General features: G+C 46.6%; 1 protein-coding gene across 3 annotated transcripts in view; it reads right to left on the reverse strand.

Moving 5' to 3' along the window:
* The window catches only part of DNAI1 (dynein axonemal intermediate chain 1), a 305324-nt gene that overhangs the window by 282658 nt on the left and 1169 nt on the right, over positions 1 to 21497 (reverse strand). The gene's annotated exons all lie outside the window — the stretch shown is intronic.

Consider the following 21497-nt stretch of genomic DNA (forward strand, 5'->3'; position numbering starts at 1 on the left):
CTCACATGGCAGATAGCACCTTCCACCTGCCAATCCCACAGTGATTCATGAAATATTAACTGAGTCTCACTATACCCCGTGAGATAGGAATTGTTATTATCCACTTCACATATGGAGAGAACATAGAAAGGTTAAGAGGTTTCCCAAAGGTCACACACTGAAGTCAGCAGCAGAGCAGAGAAAAGAACCAAGGAATCCTGGCTCCCAGGCTTCTACTCAAACCATTAGACCAGTGGTTCCCAAACTTGTTCTGCCGCTTGTGCAGGGAAAGCCCCTGGCGGGCCGGGCCGGTTTGTTTACCTGCCGCATACGCAGGTTCGGCCTATCGTGGCTCCCAGTGGCTGCGGTTCGCTGCTCCAGGCCAATGGGAGCTGCTGGAAGCAGCGCGGGCTGAGGGACGTACAGGCTGCCGCTTCCAGCAGCTCCGATTAACCTGGAGCAGTGAACCACGGCCACTGGGAGCCATGATCGGCCGAACCTGTGGACGCGGCAGGTAAACAAACCGGCCCGGCCCGCCACGGGCTTTCCCTGCACAAGCAGCGGAATAAGTTTGGGAACCACTGCATTAGACAATACTGCTCTGCTATACTGTTTCAATCCAGCAGCAGTAGCTGATGTAGCCATTCTATGTTAAAAGAAACACACTGAACGTTAATTTAATGTGACTTAAGCAACAACATTTAGAACAGATTTCCAGAGCACAAGTTAATTTAGACCCAATTCAAAATCAAACTACTAACTTTAAATAGGAAACCAAGCCTACTTACCATTACGCCCTGTAAATGAGTCTGCCAATGCCTTTATCTGGCAGTAAAGGCATTGACAAGGCACTCTGAAGGTAATTGTTTTTGGCAGTTGGGCGTATTTCAATTTACACAGCATAAAGAGCAATCAGTGAAAAAAACCTGTAACTATATTAAAAATGAAAAGCCACACTGAAGAAAAGCAGGAATCTGACTTCACCAGATGCAAAAAGAAACTGGAGCAAACACGCTGTCCCCTTCCTGCACCCTCCCAGTCATGATTTCCCAGGTAATGAAGGGATTGCAGGACAGTGGGTGATCCTACATGTCACTTGGGGGAATTAGGGATGATATAGCAGCACAAACTCCCTTTGAAACCCATGGCCTTGTGCTAATTGAACCCTGCATATGTCAGCCTTTAACTTTTAAAAAAATAGTTACCATCATTAGCCCCTTTGTTATTCTCCCATTCTCACCTCCAAGCTTTTTCCTGTGAGGTTCCCTACACCTGGAATACTCTCCCTGACCTAGTCTGCTATGTTTATGGCTTCTCCTCCATTTGGTCTCTCCTTAAGCTCCAGGAAATTTATAAACTCTTACAACAAGGAACCAGATTCTGGTAGCCTTACTCGTGAGTAGTCTCACTGAAGCCAAGCAGACTATTCACAGAATAAGGTGCAGTACTATTATGAGTGAGGGTAGTGGAATTTGGCCCAAAGAAGCATGAGAACAAATAAAATCTCAAAACAAACATGGAATAACAGGAAGGGTGGAAAACGTAACTCTATCAGCACTTTGCCTCTTCTTGAATTCCCTCTCCCTCGTTCTTTGTGTGTGTTGGCACCACGGCTCATCCCCACCCTACCTATGCTCTTTCAGACAGTATCAAGATGGCTGTCCCCACCTCGGTTCAACAAATGATCCCAGACTTTCTGGCCCCTTTTAAAATTTTTCCAACCAAGCACCTCAAGGCTTTTTCCCATGCTGTGCCTCATGCATGGGAGGAGTTCCCTGTAATATCTTCTAAGCCATCACACTTCAAATCCTTCCTTAAAATTTTTCTCTGCTATGATGCCTACAAAAAGCTCAGCAGTGGGTCAGTGGCTGGTGAGCAGTATTGTCCCATAGTTCCCCCACCACCGTCTGTTTGCTGTATCCACCTTTTGTCTATAATCTTATACTTAGATTGTAAGTCCTTTGGGGGAAGAGACCATCTCTTTATTATATGTTTGCACAGCAACTGGCTCAAACGGTGCCTCGCTGTGACAGATATTGCAGGAAGTTACCCTGTCTTTTACTCATATTGTATTAAGTGTATGAATGGTTTGTGTATCATTGTGGGCCAGGGACAGACAAAGAAATGACTTTTGGATAAATAGCCTAAGTTTAAACTGATTTGGGCCCTTCATTCTGATTTCTGATCTAAAGACTGATATGAACTTGTAACCACAGGGAAAACCCAGTTGTGGGGTTTGAAGGACTGACACCTACCAGAGCCCTATGTTGCAGCTGGGGGACTGATCTCTAAGCTTTTTAGCATGCATGTAGGTTCTTTTGTTGTTTTAGATGCTTTTTCTGTAATGCTTTTACCTTAAGAATAAATGGGCTTGTTTAGGAGGAGCTGGGTGGTAACTTGTAACTGCTGGCAGCACACTGGTCATAGCCCTTGGAGAGACAGCAAAGCACAGCAGACTGGCTTGCTGAGGAAATCACAGTGTAGATCATGTTAGTGTGCAGCCTTAAAACTCCCGGTCGGAAGGGAGTAAAATGTGGCTCTCTGCCCTGGAGAGGTGACAGCAGGGAGCAGAAAACCCTGAAGTGTGTGCCCTCAAGCAACCACAAAGGGGGAATACAGGTGCAGCTACCCTGCTTCCTAGGCAGTCATGTCCCAGTTTGTATGTGTGCAATTGATTGTTCCTTCCTAAGTGCAGTACTTTGCATTTGTCCTCATTTAATTTCATCCTATCTACTTCAGACCATTTCTCCAGTTTGTCCAGATCATTTTGCATTTTAATCCTGTCCTCCAAAGCCCTTGCAACTCCTCCCAGCTTGGTATCATCTGCACACTTTGTAACTGTACTCTCTGTGCCATTATCTAAAGCATTGATGAAGATATTGAACAGAACCGCACTCAGGACCAAACCCTGCAGGACCCCACTCAATATGCCCATCCAGCTTGACTGTAAACCACTGATGACTACTCTCTGGGAACAGTTTTCCGACCAATTGTCCCCACCCACCTTATAGTAGCTTCATCTAGGCTAGATTTCCCTAATTGATGAGACGGTCATGCAAGACAGTATCCAAAACCTTACTAAAGTCAAGATTTGGTATGTATCTATATCAAATATGTCTAAGCTCCTGTGGCCACGGTTTGCCATTCCTGGCTAATGGGAGCTGCAGGAAGCGACGTGCTGGTTGCCTCTTTCTGCAGATCCCATTGGCTGGGAATGGCGAACCGCGGCCACTGGGAGCTGCAGGGGGGGCAGTCATCAGCAAAATGTCTCGTGGCCCGCAATCAGATTATCCTTATGGGCTGCATGCGGGTTGCCCACCATTGGTCTAAACTGATTTATTTATTTTTTTAAATTGCAATTACCTCCCTCTTCGGTTCATTCCCTCTGAAGTATCTGGCACTAGCTACTGTTGGAAGACAGGATACTGAGCTTGATGGACCATTGGTCTGACCCAGTACTGTCTGTAGTAGAGAGAGAGAGCCAGAGACATGAGGCCTAGTATATGAGGCTTGGTCTGAAGCCTAAGACCTGAACTAAAGTCAGGCCCTGCTGAGATAAAACAAAGTTAGCAAGAGTCAAGCTATGAACAAAAGTCAGGCCCTGTTACAAAGCAGATGCTTGCTTGCAGGCTCACTCTCAAATACACGAACTTGGCAAGAACAGGGCTGGCATTGCAAAAACACAAGCACTCCTAGGCACTAAGTATTTACGTAAACACATTCCAGTAAGGTAATGCCAGAACACCCCAATACAAGTTTATGGTATAAACACACTTCCCAAAGATGATACAGGGACACATTGACCCCTCCTAAGGATAAGGTCAGGATGACAGGGTGATGGATAGAAATGTTTTGATTGAACCAACAGGTACAAGGTAAAGGATGGTAACTAACCACATCATAGGGGCGATACATAGCTTGTTTGTATCATTGTATAAAAGAGGGGTCACAAAGGGGATGTCTTTGTCCAGCTGAGTGAGGAATGTAAAGTACCACCGTTCACAGAGCTGGTCCATTGTCACGGGCGTACATGTGCTAGTGTACCTGTAGACACTGATCCGGGGAACTAGTACCGTGCTTTGTCAGCAATAAACCTGGCAGAGTGCCTTCGCTACTGAATGGAGCCTGTGGTCTTCTTGGACAATATGACTGGAGCCTGCTGTAGAGGCTATCTGGCCAGAGCCAGTGCAGCGTGCAGAGAGAACACAGAGCGAGCAGCCAACAGCTGACAATACTGTCTTTTTTATGTTCCTATATTTTGCTTGTAAACTGTTTATTCCCACCTGCAGATCACTTCTTATTGGTTATTGCTGGTGGTGGCGGTAGTGGGTAGATCATTTGCTGTGTCCTAAAAAGCAGAGATCTGCTCACAGGGGCAGCATTTGCTCAAAACCCAACACTGACTTGTGGCTCACAGGGAAGGAGGCAGCTGCACAGACCTTTCAGAAAGAAGAGCATTCACTCTTGACATTCAAGGACAAAATCTTGCCCTGACTGTCCAAGTGAGAGGGCACAGTGATGTCATTGAAGGCCCCATCCCATCAGCCAGGGCAAGACTTCCCACAATAGCCTATGCTGGTGGGTGCACCTGATAGTTACTCTGAGGAGAACACTTCTTGACACAGGGTAGCTCCTGCTGCTGACCCCAGCATAAACACTAGACCTAATCTGTAGCTCACAACCCCTTGGGAGCATTGCTAACCCTTGAGCAGGGTAAAGTTCCTCCCTGTGCTGTGCCCAAGGCCTAAAAGTGGGCTATACTATAAACAAACAAAGTTAACTACAACTATATAAATCTGAACTATATACAGAAGAATTAACGAGAGAACTACGAGTAGCTAGGGAGGTGGAGGTCAGCTAAGCCGCGCTCCACTGTTCCAATGACCGACACGGGCGGTAAGAAGGAACTGAACGGCCGTTAGGTCGGCAGAGGTATATATTCGGCGCTATAGCGGCGCCACTTCAGGGGGCGCCCAGCCGACTCACCAAGTGTTGCTAGGGAAAAAATCTTCCGACGAACGTGCACACGGCGTGCGCACACCTAATTGGAATCGATATGAGCAAGCACTCGAAGAAGAACTTGGAGTGAGGCTTAGGCAGATTGGTCACGTTGCCAGCTACTCTAAACAAGCTTGCAGGTGCTGGAAATTGCTCATGAACTAATGAAACACCAATCAGAGGGTAATGCCAGACCCCGCCTTTCTTTGAGATTATAAAATATGCCTGTGCCCTCTCTTTAACCACCCCCCCCCCACACACACACACACTTACACACACTCATTCTCAACCACTAGGTGATCAGACTTCACAATTTAGCAATCCAAATGTGCCTCCTGCTAAATTTACTTTTATCTTCCAGAGCACAGACACTATCATTCCTGCTTTCCCCGAAGCAGAGCACACAGGTTAGCATGTAATCTGACATAACAGATGAACAAAGTCATTGGCAGCTTTCAGCAAGGAGGCAGTTAAAGGGAGCTGAGGTTGACATTTCAGCAAAGCCATCTAGTAATTTCCTACTAGCGTCTTAGTCTTGTTTTGAATGTCAGCAGCCTCCATAGTGAAGGACTGTGTGATACAATGAGCACTGAAATAAAGCAAAGGGAGGCAAGGCCACTTCTGGTTTTCTCTGCAGCAGACATCAATTTACACACAATATGGATGCCAATTTAACAGCTATTTGCCAACTAGTTTTTTTAATCTGCTCTTTGAGAAACACTAACCTGAGTGTTCATTTTACATAACAAGAATGGCTTAGTGCATCTTTCGGGCCAACAGGCACTTCTGCAGGGAACAAAAGAAAACACATTTGAGTGTTGCTTGTGTTTTCTGGAAAAACCCTCTTAGTTTCTCATTGACAATTTACTTGGATAGAAAAAAACCCACTTACACATCAATGGGCACAAGCCTGTGCCTCTAGGGTAATGAGAAACATCTTGCTGTCCAAACTCATAAGCCTTGCCTACATTGGGAATATTACCCATTGCTGACATCAGGTGTTGACAAAAAGTGCAGCTGAACTGGTTCTGGATACAGTTTAGCTGTAAGTGTGGACAAAGAAAAACTGTCTCCAGCACCAGTTAAGAAACTGGTTAAATCCTGCTTTTAATCAAGGCCCGATCATCAGCATGTATATTTGTCAGAAATGGGTGCATTTCACAGTAAAAGACAAGGCTATAGGATATGGGCCGGCTCCAGCTTTTCTGCCACCCCAAGCAGCGAAGCGGGGAAAAAAAAAAAAGATAAAGCCGATCGGCGGCACATCGGCGGCAGCTCAATCGTGCCGCTTCATTCTTCGGTGGCAATTCAGCCGCGGGTCCTTCGCTCCCTCTCTTCCTCTTCGGCGGCACTTCGGCAGCAGCTCAAAGAGGAAGAGAGGGACTGAGGGACCCACTGCTGAATTGCCGCCGAAGACCTGGACGTGCTGCCCCTTTCCATTGGCCGCCCTTTGCTGGTGCCTGGAGCCAGCCCTGTATAGGATGCTAGAACTACAAAGCTGAGAGGTTTCTGGATCTGGCAAAGGTCACACCAGAGTGCCTGTTAATATCCTGTCAATGAGACAAATTAGATGTCTTCAAATTGACAGAGCCTCATGAAATACATCCTAGAATACTCAAGTTGCTGACTGAGGAGATATCTTGAGCCATTTGAAAAGTCTTTGAAAAGTCATGGAAGATGGGAGAGATTCCAGAGGACTGAAAAAGGGCAAATATAATGCCAGTCTATAAAAAGGGGAATAGGGATAACCAAGGAATTATAGACCGGGCATCTTAACTTCAGCACACAGAAAGATAATGGAGCAAATAATTAAACAATCGATTTGCAAACACCCTGAAGAAAATGAGGTGATACATAACAGTAAACATGGATTTGTCAAGAACAAATCATCTCAAACGAACCTCATAGCTTTCTTTAACAAGATAACAAGCGTTGTGGATAGGGTAGAAGCGGTAGATGTGAGATATCTTGACTTTTGTAAGGCTTTTGATGCCGTCTCACATAACCTTCTCATAAACAAACTAGGGAAATACAACCAAGATGGAACTAAAGCTCATCTCATCAACCACCAACTAAGTATAAAGGCCTCCTCACATCACCCACAGGTTAGCAAAGCACAGCTCTACACCTCACACCTCAGTCATGCGCCCGGGGCTAACACTCCCAGGTCCACAATAAAAAACTAAAAACAATTAGAAAATAAAATCTGTCCATCAGTCGTATGAGGGAATGTGCAAACTAAGGAACAAATGGGGCATGAATGTGTAAATGAAAAGGTGGCCTGTGACGGGGTGAACTCACTCCGCACTGGATGGGGGAAGGGTTAACTCCTCACTGTGGGTAGAGGAAGCCACGCCCTCACGTCCCTACCGGGCATGCTCCAGGTGTAGCAGCAGTATAAGAGGGAGTAGCCCGGCTTAGTCTGGGCTAACCACCGGAAAAGAAGGACGCTCCTTGCTGGCTCCTGCCCAGGAACCACTGGAGCCCCGGACTGCAGAAGCCAGAGGTGCCGAGACCCACCCAGCTACTTGTGGACACCCCAGGGAGGTCCAAGCTACAGGGAGTTGCACCAGCCGAAAAACCCAGACATCCCAAAGAAGCACAGATCACAGACTGGAGTGACAAGGTAGGAAGTAGCACAGGGCGGGACAAGCCATTGTCCTGAGGCTGATCAGCGTGTTGTGGACAGATCCCCGCTAACCCAGTGGCAGACTCCCTCGCCACTGCAAGGCCCTTGGGCTGGGACCCGGTGGAGCAGGGAGGGTCCAGGTCCCCCTACCTGGCCCCCCGCCCCTGGGTGATGGCCCAAATCTCCCCCCTCCAAGCAGCCACCTGACCATACAGCCCCGCTCAGAGGGCAACTTTATTGACTCCGTCCGCTAGGCCCTGCCCAGAGAGCTACCCTATTGATTCTGGCCACTAGTCCATACAGCTGTGCCCAGACGGTGACCCTATTGGCTCCAGCCTCTAGGCCATGCGGTCCCACCCAAAGGGCTACCCTGTTGATTCTGGCTGCTGGGGCCCACAGCCGCATGCAGAAGGTGACTCTGCGGCTCCAGCTGCTAGGCCATACAGCCACGCCCACAGGGGTATCCCCCTTGATGCTGGCAGCTAGGTCATACAGCCATACCCGAAGTGGTATCTCCATTGACGCAGGCCACTAGACCCGGCTGCCGACGAACCCAGTGGATCATTAATGACTCTGGCCAATAGGCCTTACTGCCCTGTAGACCCAGGGTATCTCTATTGACTTTGGCCATTGGGCCTTACTGCCTTGCAAACCCCAGGGTTCCCCTATAGATTCTGGCCGCTAGGCCTTACTGGCCGGGAGAGAAGGGACATAGGTCACATGACCCTATTGCCCTGTGGAACAATGCGATTCCATAGACTCTGTCCAGTGGGCCTTAACGCCCTGCGGATCAGGGCATCTCTATGGACTCTTGCCCTTAGGTCTCACGGCCTGGAGACAGACAGCAGCTTGAAGGATGCGGTGAACTCACCCCGCACTGGATGGGATTTCCTCCACCCCGTCACACATGGTGGAGAATGTGGGAAGCAAACAGGACTTGCCGAGAGGCCCATACTTAAATCCTCGGTAGGGGGGAATGGGTTTTCCCTCGACAGGTAGTGGTACTTCGCTGCCCAATAAATTATCAGACTGCAAGATGGAATCAGAAAAGGTTTTGAAGTGGCTCCTGGAAAGCCAGCAACAGCAAATTGCCAATAAACAACAGCAGATGATCCGTGAACTCGTCACCCAGCAGCAAGCCCAGCAGGAGAGGCTCGGGGAACAGATGGCTTTATTACGACCAGGAGGCAGTCCGGCCACCAACCCAGTGGGATCTGACGCTGGTGCCCTACCATCCAGCCTCCCGCTACGACTTACCAAGTCATGAGGTTCTCTACGCCGGTCTGAGACCCTGAACTACCTCCCAGGCCCGACTCTGAGGACGACAACCACATAAGTCTCATCCCAACGGGATGAAGATCCTCAGGCAGGAACCGGGCTAATGAGGGAAGGTTTGCCAGCTGGTGAGGTGTGCGAACGCTGTTACGAGTGAGGTCAAGAGGGGCAATGGCGACGAGATTGCCCCTATATGGACTGCAACTATGGACAGGTGTGGGTAGCTAGCCCATAAGCCCGGAAGAAAGCACCTGGGAAGCGTGGGGTCTCTGTGCATGTAAATGGGACACCCACGGTGGCCCTGATTGACTCTGGAGGTAGTCAGACCCTCATCTGGAGCGAACTGATCCCGGATCTCGAACCAGCAGGATCTCGAATTCACTTACAGTGCATCCATGGGGATGTGCACTCCTACCTGACTTCCTAGGTAGCATTAGAGATCTCTCACCAACACGCAGCCCTGCAGGTGGACCTGGCCCCTAAATTAGCCTATCCAGTTATCCTAGGACGCTAATGGCCCTGGTTCCGAGATCTTTTACAGGAATGCGCCCAGCACCCGCCGACAGGAGAAAGTGATGAGACAGCGCCAAGGGGGCTCCTCAGCGATGAGGACAAGGATCCGGGGGAAGGGCCTTCTCATAAGAGGGAACCTGGACTGTATCTCCCACTCAGACAGGCCCTTCAACAGACAACACCCAAGTCGAACTTGAGTCTGATAGATATTTCCTTTGAGAACAACGGGAGGACTCAACACTTAGCCAAGCCTGGGAACAGGCCATAGTTAAAGACTAGAAGCAGGAGGATGCTCCCCAGACCTCCCAGCGACCACACTTCGAGATACGGTAGGACCGCCTTTATTGAGTGGTTGAAGAACCCCAGATCCATGAGGTAATACGACAACTGTTGGACCCCCGGAGGTTGCACAGGGACCTCTTACACCTAGCCCATTCAGTACCCTGGGCCAGACACCTGGGAAGGGAAAAAACCCTCCAGAGGGTAGCAAGACAGTTCTTCTGGCCAGACATTCACCGGGAAATGAGGGATTCTTGTGACTCATGCCCAAAGTGCCAGCGGACTGGGCCGAAGGGGGTGCCGAAAGCCCAAATCTGCTCACTCCCTGTGGTTGGGATGCCCTTCGAGGGTGTAGGCTCGATTTGGTAGGTCCCCTGGAGAAGAGCATGTTGGGCAACCGCTACATCCTGGTTATCATGGATTATGCAACCCGATATCCCGAGGCTATCCCTTTATGGGCCGCCACAACTCCTAAAATCACAGCAGAATTTGTGAAGGTTTTCACCTGAGTAGGAATCCCCCGCAAAATCCTAACTGATCATGGCACTGTGACCTCCTGTTTAATGGCCGAGCTGTGCCACCTCTTAGACATCCAAGTCCTCCAAACCTCTTTGTACCACCCCCAAATGGATGGTTTGGTGGAAAGGTTTAATAAGACACTAAAAAACATGCTGCGGAAATTCGTGGAGGAAGATCCCTGCCACTGGGATGCCTGACTTCCTGCTCTCTTATTCGCCATACGGGAGCTACCCCAGACATCAATGGGGTTCTCTCCCTTCGAACTCCTCTATGGAAGGCAACCCCGGGGGATCCTTGACCTCCTCAGAGAGGGATGGGAAGAACAGGAGACTCGGGCGAAGGGAGCAGCCCATCATGTACTGCAGTTGCAGGAATGGTTCCAAACACTTGGGAACGTCACAAAAGAGAATCTGATGGAAGCACAGCAGGCTCGGGTGCAGCAATAGAACCAGGGGTCCCGCTTACGGAACTTTGAACTCGGAGACCGGGTTCTGCTCCTATTGCCCTTGGCTGAATCCAAGCTCTTGGCTAAATGGCAAGGTCACTCATCAGGTCGGGCCGGTTGATTATGTGGTTCGACTACTGGGACAATGGCGGATGACTAGTATATATCATGCCAACCTGCTAAAGGCCTGGAAGGCTAGAGAAAGCCTACTTTTCAACCCCTATTCACCCGAGCCGAGCTGGGACCACTCATTAATGACTCTCTGGAGGCCAGACCACTGGCAATGGGAGCAGGCCTGACGCCCAACACAAGCAATTGTAGGGCATACTGTGGGATTTCCCCGATGACTTATCAGCCTGTCCGTGGCGAACAGCAATTACAAGTCATTGTATTGTCACCATCCCCAGTCAGAAGGTACACAACCCCCATAGGCCCCTGCCTCAGAAGATGTGGGAGGCCACGTGGAAGGAATTAGAAACTATGTTGAACCTGAGGGTAATAGAGGAGGCGCACAGCAAATGGCAAAGCCCAATTGTCCTGGTACTGAAACCAGACAGCTCAGAATGCTTCTGCATCTATTTCCAGAAAGTGAATGAAATCTCCCATTTCAATGCCTATTCCACGCCATCAATAGATGAACTCTTGGAACGTCTGGGGGTGGAAGGTGAGAGGGGGGCAAGTTCCTCTTGATCTTTGACCTGATTAAGGGATATTGGCAAATCCCCCTGACACTGAACTCTCGCCCCAAGACGGCCTTCCCAATGCCTTTTGGTTTGTATCAGTTTATCACAATGCCATTCAGGCTCCATGGAGCCACAGCAGGGCATCTCTATGGACTCCTGCCCTTAGGTCTTACTCCCTGGAGACCCAGGGCAGTTTGAACGACGGGGTAAACTCACTCCGCACTAGATGGGGTTTCCCTCACCCCTTCACATGGCCACATAACAGTGTTTAGCCCACTGGGCCATCTTCAGTCCATGCATTATGCTTCTCTGGGACGATGGGTACACATCCTCCCCATAAAAAGACAGAAAGCAGGGGAATGTAGTAGGAAGAGAGCCTGAGACATAAGCCCTTGTATCAGATGCCTGGTATGAGGCAACTCCTGCTCACAGAATCTGCCAAGAACAGGGCTGATATTGCAAAAATACACATTCCTAAGAAGTGCTAGTCACATAGTACTCATGCAAACACATCCCAGTATCAAGTGGTACCAGAACATCCCAGTATCAAGAATGGTACAAAAACATTCCCCAAGGATAACAGGAACATACTGACCCCTCCTAAAAAATAAGGTCAGGATGACATTATGTAATAAAGATGTTTTGATTGAACCAATATGTACAAGGTAATGGGTGATAATTAGCCACGTCAGGGGGCAGTAACTAACTATGTCAGAAGGGCAGTACTAACTTGTTTGTATCAGGGTATAAAGATGTACCTCAGAGGGAGTATCTTTGTCTAACCTAGGGAGGAACGGAAAGTCCCGTCGTTCACTGAGCTGATCCATTGATAGGGGCATACATGTATTAGTGGTCCGGTAGAGTCTGCGGGATACTAATACTGTGCTTTGTCGACAATAAACCTGGCTGGGTGCCTTCGTCCCTTAACAGATCTTGTGGTGATTGGGCGGTTCGCTCGAGATCTGCTGTGCCAGCTGTCTGTGCAGGGATGGAGGGCACACAGAGGGAACACACACACGCAGCCAAACATCTATCAACATCTAACCACAGAGGCAATATATTTTCTGTGTTATTATCTATCCCTTTCTTAATGATTCCAAACATTCTGTTTGCTTTTCTGACTGCCGCTGTATATTGAGTGGATATTTTCAGAGAATTATCCACAATGACTCCAAGATCTCTTTCTTGAGTGGTAACAGCTAATCATTTTATATGTATAATTGGAGTTATGTTTCCCATGTACATTACATTTATCAAAACTGAATTTCATCAGCCATTTTGTTGCTCAGGCACTCAGTTTTGTGAGATTCCTTTGTAACTCTTTGGAGTCTGCTTTGGACTTAACTACCTTGAATAGTTTTGTATCATCTGCAAATTTTGCCACCTCACTGTTTTTCCAGATCATTTCTGAATATGTTGAATAGGACTGGACCCAGTACATTCTGAAAAGTGACCTTTTTTCCTACCCTTTGTCTTCTGTCTTTTAACCAGTTACTGATCCATGAGAGGAATTTGCCTCTTCTCCCATGACAGCTCACTTTGCTTAAGAGCCTTTGGTGAGGGACCTTGTAAAAGGCTTTCTGAAAATCTAGGTATACTATATCCACTGGATCCCCCTTGTCAACATGCTTGTTGACCCCCTCAAAGAATTCTAGTAGATCGGCGAGGCATGATTTCCCTTTACAAAAACCATGTTGACTCTTTCCCCCAACAAATCATGTTAATCTATGTGCCTGACAATTCTGTTCTTTAATATAGTTTCAACCAGTTTACCAGTATTGAAGTCAGGCTTGATGGTCTGTAATTGCCAAGATCACCTCTGGAGCCCTTTTTAAAAATTGTCATCACATTAGCCACTCCAGTCATCTGGCACAGAAGCTGATTTAAATGATAGGTTACAAACCACAGTTAGTAGTTCTGCAATTTCACATCTGAGTTACTTCAGAACTCTTGGGTGAATACCATCTGGTCCTGATTACTCATTACTGTTTAGTTTATGAGTTTGTTCCAAAACCTCCTCTAATGCCACCTCAATCTAGGACTGTTCCTCAGATTTGTCACCTAAAAAGAATCGCTCAGGTTTGGGAATATTCCTCACATCCTCAGCCATGAAGATTGATACAAAGAATTCATTTAATTTCTCCGCAAGGGCCTTATCGTCCTTGACTGCTCCTTTAGCATCTCGATCATCCAGTGATCCCACTGGCTGTTTAGCAGTCTTCCTGCTTCTGATGTACTTTAAAAAAATGTATTACTTTTTGAGTCTTTGGCTACCTATTCTTCAAATTCTTTTTTGGCCTTCCTAATTATATTTTTACACTTCACTTGCCAGAGTTTATGCTCCTTTCTATTTTCTTGAGTAGGCTGTAACTTCCACTTTTTAAAGGATGCTTTTTTGCCTCTCACTACTTCTTTTTCTTTGTTTAGCCATCGCCCGTCAGGGATCATCTAGATAATACTTAGTCCTGCCTTGAGTTCAGGGGACTGGATCAGATGAGCTCTCAAGGTCCGTTCCAGTCCTACAAGTCTATGAATGAGAAATCTAGACCTATTTTTTCATAATTTTTTAAATTATTTGATTTCCATTTTTTAAATAAACTTTTATGAATCTGAGACATTTGGGCTACTTTTTAAATGGACTCTGCATAGGACTCGGAGTAGAGACCCCTTGGTTCTATTCCTAGTTCTGCCACTGACTTGTGTCCTTGGGCAAGTCACATTGGTCAAAATTTTCAAAAGTGTGCTCTAATTTTGGGTCTTGCTTGAGAAGCTTAGGGTCTGATTTTCAGAGGTACTGTGTGCCTGACACTTCTGCTGACTTCAGTTAGGGTTGTGGGTGAAGTTGGCATTAATCTTTTTGTGACTCTCTGTCCCCATCTGTAAAATGGGTTCAATATTACTACTGTAGCTCACAAGACAGATGTAACAGTTTGTAGGGCACTTTGGGATCCCCTGAGCAGGTTATAGAAGTATAAAATATATGTAATTATTATTAATAAGTGCATCAAGAGCACAACACTCTACCCATTCACAATTATTTATAATTTTGAACATACTCATGTACACACCCCTATTAAAGAACACACATACAAGGAGAATGGCCTAAAGGCATTTTTAATTTGGACTCAGATCAAGTCAAATGGTTCACATTGAAGCCCGTTGCTTGTATGCCTGATGGCAAACTGGCCATTAGAATCATAATCCAATCCAAGAGAGTGGGGAAGTCCATCCAGAGCCGGAGACTCAAGGAGAAGCTGACAGAAGTGAAGTGAGAGGCAGCGGAAGAAACGGCATTGATATCAATGTTGGAGTCATCAGGATGAGGAGATAAAGGGAGAGGAAGAGCCAGGCACAAAAGTCAGAGAAGAAGGCAGAGCGAGGATGGGGCCAGAGGAATGGTAGATAACTGCACCCTGCAGGGAGAGAAAAGTTGATCATATGCCTTTTGTAAGGTGGAGCAGATATGGGAGAGTGAAGGAGGGCCTGGAAATGAGGGGAAGAGGAAGAACCTGACAATGAAAGGGGTCATCTGAGCTGGGGGAATGGGCCGAAAAGGAAAGTGTAACAAGGACAGGGTGGTCAATGATGAAAAATCTGAGGGGTTAGGCTGGTTAAGGTGACAGGGAGACGATGGAGCTTCTGAGATGAAGGGACAGCGGTGAGCTTTCAGGAGAAGTGACGTCCACATGGAGACAGCAGATGGAATGAAGACACAACATCAGGAGGCAAGACTACAGGTTAGCAGGCAGCCTTGCTTTCTGGTTAAGGGGACATGAGAGGATTTGAAGGCTCAGGACCTTGCCCATTTGTATTCAATAGAAATTCATTGACACGAACTGGGAATTAGACCTTGACCCACAACCTCATTTCACATAGGCCACCAGTCTTCAGCTAGTAATTAATCTGGGCCTGTTACTGTGGTGAGTTCTGCACAGGTGTTCACCTACAAGAGCTCACTCCAGAACCATGGCTCTAGTCACTACTGACATAAACTGGATTTGAGCCATCAAACTAGATCTCTTTATTCCAGAAACAGTCATCTGAGCCATCCAGCTCCCTCACAACAAGGATATTCCAGACAGAAGCGTGTGCAATGGCCATCAAAATTCATAATCATGCGGCCTCTATAGGACAGACTAAGTATGATGCTCCTGAAGGTTGCTTGAGACATCATAAAAACCAGAAGAGCTTAAGCAGTTTATGATATCCAAGAACCCCAAGATAAAATGAATGTCACTGCAGCACATCTCCTTGGCTTTTCAAATAAAATATGAATCTAAAACTGTACATTTCAAAACATTTAAAACAATGACAATCTTGTGACACTGGCAGACCAGGTGCTCGCTCATGCCAAGGTTCCCGGACCTCATTTAAATACTGACAAATACATAGGTGAGATCAGTCTGGCTCACGTGTGCTAGTATTGTTAAAATAGATATTAGAACTCTGAATGTTTAGTGTTTCGCCTTTATGGAATGCTTGTAAGTTGCTCCCTGCATTAATCTCACTTATAACAGCTGTCTCATACATTATAAGGTAATATTGGAAGGTTCGCATTGCAAACCTCTGTTACTGTGTAAATCACCAGACAGGAAAGAGACATTAACTAGTGAGAAATGCTGGTCTCCAACAGAAGGTTTTATGCCCTGACAGACAAGGGGGTGGGGAGTGTTCGTCAACACCAGACAGACTAGAGTGGAATGTTAATAAGGACAAAGGACTTTGTTATTTACTCTCCCCTGCCCCCAAAAGATGAGGCTTGCAGGTGAATTCCTCCCATCAGCTGAGTTTGCAGCTCAAAGCAGGAGGGGTAGGGGTGGGGGAGGGAATAAAAACTGGTAACAAGGAGGAACTGTATCTTTATGCTGCATGGATTCTGGGGGTCAGGATCATTAGGCATCAGCAAAAGATCTCCAGTGCTTAGCCTGGGTTAGCCGTAAAGGACATACAGAGGTTGCTTATTATAGAAGCTTCTGTTATTTTTTTAAACTTAAGATTAGAACTCATTTGTCATTTACCTGCTTTAACCTTGTAAATAACTATAATTTCCTTTGCCTATTAATAAATCTGGATATAGTTTATTATAGGATTGGCTACAAGCATTTTATTGGGTGTGAGATCTAAAGTGCAATTGACCTGGGATAAGTGACGGGTCCTTTGGGACTGGAAGCAACCTGAATATTGCTGTGATACTTGGTGTAAGGGATCATCTATCACACAGGTAAGCTTACCTGGGTGACAAGACTGATCGGAGTACATAAGGGGACTGTCTGGGAGTGCAAGTTTAAGCTGTTAGAGTGCCTGAGGAGATTAAACTTGATAATTGACTGGTGCAGTCTAAGTATAGCACTCACTCACCGTCAATTTGGGGTTTGTGCCCTGGTTCTTAACAGTCAGCCCTGAGGTTGATACATACACTCTTAAGACACTGCAGGACAGATTGACAAATATTTATTAGTATAACTAAACTGTTAGAAGTTATTGAAACTATTTAAATAGCAATTGTAAAAACAAAAGGAATGTAGTCACTTTCAGAGCCAGCATTTTAACCCAGGTTTTGAAAAGTATAGTTCATCTTGTTATTATTAATAATTATTTTAATGATGACTTTAGCAGAAATATTCAAATTATCTGGGATTGAGCATGATCTTAAATTCTGAATGTTGGGATAACAGATCCCTTTAGGACTTGCTAATTACTAGTTAGTAATATTGGCTGTATTAGAAATGTCATAAATAGATATTACCTCTTACCCAGGAAGTTCCTATTATTTATTTGTAGTACCATAGTGCCTAGCAGTTCCAGTCACACACCAGGCCCGCAATGAACTAGGCGCTGTTTAAACACAGAACAAAAAGAAATGCCCTGCTCCAAAAAGCTTACAATCTAGGTATAAGACAAGAGACAACAGATGGATTAAGAGGAACGAACCAGCAGGAGAGTACAAGGAATCAATGAGATCATACAGGTCAACAGGACAGACTGGTCTCAGCACAACAGCTGCCTAACTGATGTAGGCTTCACAGCAGAGGGGCGTTTTAAGGAGAGTTGTGAGGAGGGTAATGAGTTAGTTTTGCAGATGCTTATGGGGAGTTTCTTCGACGCCTGATGAGAAGCCTGGGAGAAAGCATGAAGGGGCTTGTCTGAAAATTAACAAGTGGACAATGGCGACTGCTATAACGTCTCACTGGAGTCAGAAGCAAAACTCCCACTGATTTCAATAATGCAGGTGCAGGTTTTAAGTCCCAATCTGCACCACCCTGCATGTGGACAGGTCCCTCTGCCTCCATGGAGCCCCAATGAAGTCACTGTAGCTCCACATGGGCTCAGAGTCACTTACTGAATTGGGGCTTTAGACTATGAGTGAGGCTAAGATTTTATCCCGGTTATTTTTAGTAAAAGTTGAGAACAGGTTATGGGCAATAAACAAAAATTCATGGAGCCCCTGACCTGTCTGTTACTTAAATAAAAATAACGAGGGGTGGGGGGCAAGGCTAGTTAGCGGGGAGGGATGGAGTCTCATTTGGGCGTAGGGGGGACACTGACAGGCTGAGCCCCCACCATGGCAGGGGGCACAGCCCTGGCTCCAGCAGCCTCAGCAGGGGGCACAGCCACAGGGGGCACACAGCCCCCATTCCAGAGCTGGCCACAGCTGCTGGACAGGGGTGCGAAGCCCCAACTGCAGCTCCCACCAAACCCCGGCCAAAGTGGGGGGTGGGGAGTGTGGGGACAGCCCTGGGAAGCTGCACCCTGGTCCAGCTCCTAGCGAAAGCTGCTGGGCTGGGGCGCACAGCCCCAGCAGATGCCGTGGGGCTGGGGCTGAAGGGTCCTGGCTCTAGCCAGCTCTGTTGCAGGGCAGGGAGGCACAGTCCCACCTCCTCCTCCTGAGGCTCTAGAAGTCACAGAGGTCCGGAAAAGTCACAGAATCCGTGACTGCTGTGACCTCCTTGACTAAATCGCAGCTTTAACTATAAGTTCCTCAGGTCAGAGCTGAGTTTGGCCTCAAACCTCCAAATGCGTGGTGGACCCTTGAAGACTGGGGCCCTGGTTTGTCTTGTACAGCACTGGACACATTGTCAGCATTTAAGAAGAACTAGATTCCACTACCTTTACTCACCTTGAGTAGTACCTTGCTCCAGGTAATAGTCCCATTGATTTCCATGGGACTATTCAAAAGCTAAGGTACTATTCAAACTAAATGTATCAGAATCTGGTACATAAGGCTGATCTCAGAAGTATCCCGGCTACTCCTATCTGCTTTCTGTCTACGTGCGGGTCAGCTATTCTAAAATGAAGAGTTGGCTGGTGAAGGTGGGAATAAAAACAATCTTCTCATGAACAGCTACTGCTTAGATGGTTGCAGAGATGGTGGAAGTTTTGCCTACATCTTGGACAGGGCAGTTCAGAGGATTTACAAATGAGGTAAAGCAAAACTCCAAAAGCCAGTGGTGTGGAACAAACTAGAGCTGGTCTTCCCTGATTCAGCGAACGATGGGAGTGTGACTGAGTGGTCTCGTGTTTTGGGAAGTATATACTTTAGGAGAGTCGAAATACTCATTCTGTTGTATGTGGGCTGATTAAGTGAGCAAATATGATACAAATGGAGTAAGAAAGATTCTCTTGTTTTGGCTTTTTTCTGTCTTTAGAGAGACAAGGTGGGTAAGGTAACATCGTTTTGAACCAACTTTATTGGTGAGAGACAGAAGTTTCTGAGCTTGCACAGAGCTCTTCTTCAGGTTTGGGAAAGTTACTCAGTGTCGCAGCTAAATACAAGGTGGAACAGGTTGTTTGGCATAAGTAGTTAACTTAACAGGTATTTCAAGGGTCCATTCAAGGTGAAGTGGTCCATTAACAACTCTCCAGTCATAGTGAGAAAAGAAAGGCGGGCAGGGGGAGCAGCTTGGCAGGAGGGCATTGTTAGTGGGTTACAGATTGTTGTAATAACCCATAAATCCAGTGTCTCTGTTCAGTCTGTGATTTTTAATATCTAGCAAAGTTATGAATTTAAGCTCCCAGGCTCATCTTTTGAAGGTGTCCTGCAGATTGCCTTTCAGAACCAGGACTGAGAGGCCAGCTAGAGGGTATTGCTTTGTGAAAAGTGCTCACCCACAGGTGATAAGATGTTTTTGTCTTTTACCATTTTTCTAAGCAAGTAAATTGGAGAGCACAGTGAATACAGTATATCTACTTTGTCTGTCCATATTGCAACCTTGGTTTGAATTCCTTTCTCGCTCTCTTTTGGGAAGCAAATGAGCATTAGAGATTCTTGATACCTGGGAATCAGTTGAGTTGCCTCACCACTAATTGACTAGAAAAGATAAGAGCTAAGGCCCAGATCCTCAAAGGTATTTAGGCTCCTAACTTCCATTGTCCAGGTTTAATTCCCAGCAAGACTCAGTTGGCTTCTGAAGAAAGCAGAGTGTGGGGCCAATGAAGACCAGAGAGGGAGCAGACAAAAACAGCTCTCCCCTGTTGGGAGATGACATCATTGGGAGGATGACCGTTCAAATGTCAGAGAGACAAGGTGGGTGAGGTAATATCTTTTCTTAGGCTTTGGCTACACTTGCACTTCAAAGTGCTGCTGCGGCAGCGCTTTGAAGCGCTAAGTGTAGTCAAAGCGCCAGCGCTGGGAGAGAGCTCTCCCAGCGCTGTCCGTACTCCACCTCCCTGTGGGGAATAACATACAGCGCTGGGAGCCGCGCTCCCAGCGCTGGGGCTTTGACCACACTGGCGCTTTGCACTGCCGCAATTTGCAGCGCTGGAGAGGGTGTGTTTTCACACCCTGCTGCAGCGCTGCAAATTTGCAAGTGTAGCCAAGGCCATAGACTGACTTCTGTTGGTGAGAGACACAAGCTTTTGAAGGACACAGAGTTCTTCATCAGGTCTGGGAAACGTACTAGGGAAAGTTTCACAGCTAAATACAAGGTCGAACAGATGGTTTAGCATAAGTAGTTAGCACATATTCTAAGGGACCATTTGAAGTGCAGTTGCCTGTTAACACACCCATAGTCGCAGGACAAAAAAGATGTACAGGGCTACAATAACGCTGAATACAACAATGGAAGTTCAAATGTTGGAAGCTATTGATTGTCGATTCCTGAATACTATATGCCTTGTTGTAGCCATGTGGATCCTAAGATATTAGAGAGACAAGGTGGGTGAGGTAATATTTTTACTGACCCAACTTCTGTCTCTCACCAACAGAAGTTGGTTGAATAAAAGATATTACTTGATCCACCTTATCTCTCTAAATTCCTGAATACTGACAGTTAAGTTACATACGCAGGGGCTAAAACCTTGGTGGACTTCTGGCTGGGGAACACGAATTGTAACTTAAGGGTTCCTTGGTTTGTGTTTTGGAATGTTTTGCTAAAATCCTCTTCCAGCTCAGGTGAGGACAAGCTGGAAGGTTTAGCTTTAAAGCCAACTGAAGGAATTGAGAGGAGTTAATACTTCTCTTTGAGTGGCACAAATTGGTTGCTCTTGTCCTTACAATGTTGGCACCTCGTCACAGGGAACACCCTGAATCTGCTTCCAAAAAAAATAAAATTCATGGGTGCTTTCTCTCTGGAATTTCTACCAACAGAAGTTGGTCTAATAAAATATATTATCTCACCTGCCTTGTCTCTGGCATGCTGGTGTCATTCTGTGGCACACAGATATCACGATGCAGTGTGCTGATGTAAATATCGGGAGCAGGATGTCATGCTTCAGCACAGTGAATTAGGCTATATCTACACTGAGAGTACAGCAGCACAGTTGCACTGATGCAGCTGTGCCACTGTAAGATCTCTACTATAGCCACTCTAAAGTGATGGGAGAGCTCTCCTGTTGACTTATTTTAATCCACCCCCAATGAGCAGTGGTAGCTATGTTGGTGGGAGAACCTCTCTGGTGCTTATGTTGGCGTAACTTATGTTGCTCAGGGGGTGGTTTATTCATACCCCTGAGCGATGATATAAGTTATAGCGACATAAGTGGTAGTGCAGACAAAACCTTAATGGTGTGAAGCCAGAAAGCCTTTGTCTGATGACAATTGAGATATTAGGCTGTAGCTCTAAGATTTAATGGTGAAAAGTAATGATGTGCTGCAATGAGAGAGTGATAAAATGGTGTAACTGCATGTCACGGTGATGTGAATTAACAGTGATGTCATGTGATGTAAGGTACCAATGTC

The sequence above is a fragment of the Mauremys reevesii genome, linkage group 6 (assembly GCF_016161935.1).
Source record: "Mauremys reevesii isolate NIE-2019 linkage group 6, ASM1616193v1, whole genome shotgun sequence".
Classification (NCBI taxonomy): domain Eukaryota; kingdom Metazoa; phylum Chordata; order Testudines; family Geoemydidae; genus Mauremys; species Mauremys reevesii.